Below are 2,801 nucleotides of genomic sequence, written 5' to 3'. Positions count from 1 at the left end.
AGTGGCGTCACACCTTAACATCTAGCAAGTGACCGGCCGCTCCTCCGATGTAACATCACACCCGGGGGTACACCGCAGAATCACAATGTATAAAAGAAAAGGGATTAAATGTTGTAGCATGGTGTAGGCTGCAGGGGAGCACAACAATAGCGCACACAGTTCATAGCCGACTGTAGACGGAGGAGCCTGAACTTTACTGCCCGTCCCGTGGTGGGATCATGTATACTTTTGTGGTGAAGGTTGAGAACAGCACAGTATATGCTAAAGTGGCCAAGATTCTGCAGTCCACGGGACAATGGAAGAGGGACAATCCCAGGTTTAATCTAATACTGGGGAGAGGAACAGGCTGACATTCGGGAGGTTGGGTCAAAAGCCTATTACAGCTCGTAAATTACTATCATGGGGCAGATAAACTTTTTCATAAGGCTTAATTGGTTAATTGATCAAAACCAGTCCTGAGCTTTCTGGGTCCTGAACATGGTTCCTAGAATCTTATGTTATTTACCCAATCAATCAGTCTCCTGTGGCCAAAGTAGGAAATCCAAGTAGGTCTCCAAGATCTTATCAACAGCACCCACACAGATAAATAAGAGGAGTTTCTAGAATCTTTTAATGGACGGAAGGACAGAGGAAAAGGAAATGTTTGGATACCAAAATCCTCATCAGGTGCCAAAGGAGAAGGAATCCTTATATCCTCTGATTCAACACAGCTCCTAGACTTCATTGACAATCAAGGCCAAGTTCACGTGATACAGAAATATCTAAAAAAAACCCATTGCTTCTTGAACCAGGACACCGCAAATTTGATATCAGGAGTTAGGTCCTACTGGACAATCACTATAACATTTTCTTCTACCATGAAGGAGTCTTAAGGACATCATCTGAACCCTACAACGACTGGCTTTCAAGATATGACAAGCCACTTAACCAATCACTGTATCCAGAACGTACATTCTAAAAACTATGGGAGATATGAGGATGGAAATGAGACGTTTTTTGAAGAGTTTAATCAGTACCTTACTTTTCTATCAAAAGTACATTAAAAGTTATATAGATTAGTGATGAGCGAATACTGTTCGATCAAATAGATATTCAATCGAATAGTAAGGTATTCGATCTATCGAATATTATCGAATAGTTCGCCGAATATTTGATAAATATTCGATAAGCGTTCAAATCCCCCAGCTTCCGGTTTTTACCTCCAAGTGGTCGAATAGATGTTTTTCAATAATCGAATACTTTTTCCCATTGACTTTAATGAGATCGAATATTCAATCGAATATTCGAATATTCAGGAGATATTCGTACGAATATCGAATATACGAATATTTCACTATTCGCTCATCACTAATATAGATGTGTCTATACAATGTATTACTGTATCTGTACAGTTCTGCCACACTGGTAGCTGATAGAAGTCCAGGAAGTGAAAAAAATGGCCCCTGTGCCAATTCACATTGTCTCCTGCTCCTTCTGCTATCCCCCCCCCCCCAGGAGACAAATATTCCATGCCTCTGTCTCACATTGTGTGTGTTTGCTGATGATGCATACAGGGGGCAGGGCGTAATGTCACAGGAGCCTTGGCTGGATAACCCAATCCCCTGACTGATTCACCATCTCTAACCGGCCAGAAGCAGCTGCTGCACTAATTTTACTGATTGTAATGGGTGGGGGCTGTGATGATCACATGAGGGAAAGCATTGCATTTTGGGAAATGCCAAACCAGGAAGAACTGAAACACAAAACAGAGCAAAACAAATGGATTTTTGGTAGTTTCAAAACTGGGATAGACAGGTAACTAATGCGTTATGCTTCTGCAGAAGTTTCATTTTTTTTTTCCTCTACCTGGATTTCCCCTTTAAATACCAATCTAGAAAGCAGCATGATTTGGCAAATAAAGCGAATATTAAGGGTTTGTTTCACTTGTATACAACCTGCAATCAGCACAAAGCATTTGCCTTACTAGAGTTTTCAGCTATTTGACTTTGAATTTATGGTGGATGAAGACTTGACGGTTTGGTTACTTGAAGTCAATGGTACCCCTGCCTGTGCACAGAAGCTATATGCAGAACTTTGCCAAGGCATTGTGAATCTAGTTATCTACACTGTCTTTCCTCCTATTGATACTGTTCAGAAGCAGACACAGGACAATCAAACTCTGAAGACTCTGGCTTACATATGTACTCAAAAGCGCTGCTGCCACGTATCAGCTTTTGGCCCATTTTACCTGCTGTATGACTGAATTTGGGGGTCATCATACCCAACTGTCATACTATACCTAGTATCCTGAGGATCCCGGCTGATGGTCCGGGTGAAACGTGTCGAGATGATTTTGAGACGGAATATACACTGTGACTTTTGTGTAGAACAGATCAGCTAACCGGCTGGTGAGGCTAAAGGTCCGTAATTCTGAATTATTATTATTAATTGACCCTGAATGTTGGTTACTAGTTTGCTATTTTTTGGAAACAGGATTGTTTTAAACGTATAAATAAAAGGCAGATTTTAATACGTGATTCTGTGATTTGTGTTTATATACCTCACCAGGGCCGGCTCCAGGTTTTTGTGGGCCCTTGGGCGAGAAAGCCTCAGCGGGCCCCTTTGTATAGCACACCTCGGGGCACACCTAGCACACCTCGGGGCACACCTAGCACACCTCGGAGCACACCTACCAAATAAAGTTTGACAAAATACCGAAAAAAAAACGTAATTCAGTAACTCACAGGTGACATCTTCTTTGATCTGAGGCGATCGCTCTCAGTTTCCTCTCCATCTGGCCCAGACCACCATGATGATTTCTT

The 2,801-nt window shown here is 42.0% G+C and overlaps 1 pseudogene; it reads left to right on the top strand.

Annotated features, from left to right (window-relative positions):
- The first annotated feature begins 218 nt into the window (after nucleotides 1-218).
- Nucleotides 219-2,242, top strand: LOC138766385 (tubulin--tyrosine ligase pseudogene; annotated as a pseudogene).
- Nucleotides 2,243-2,801: the final 559 nt, after the last annotated feature.

This window comes from Dendropsophus ebraccatus, chromosome 10 (genome assembly GCF_027789765.1).
Source record: "Dendropsophus ebraccatus isolate aDenEbr1 chromosome 10, aDenEbr1.pat, whole genome shotgun sequence".
Taxonomy (NCBI): domain Eukaryota; kingdom Metazoa; phylum Chordata; class Amphibia; order Anura; family Hylidae; genus Dendropsophus; species Dendropsophus ebraccatus.
This window is presented reverse-complemented; position numbering and strand designations above follow the sequence as displayed.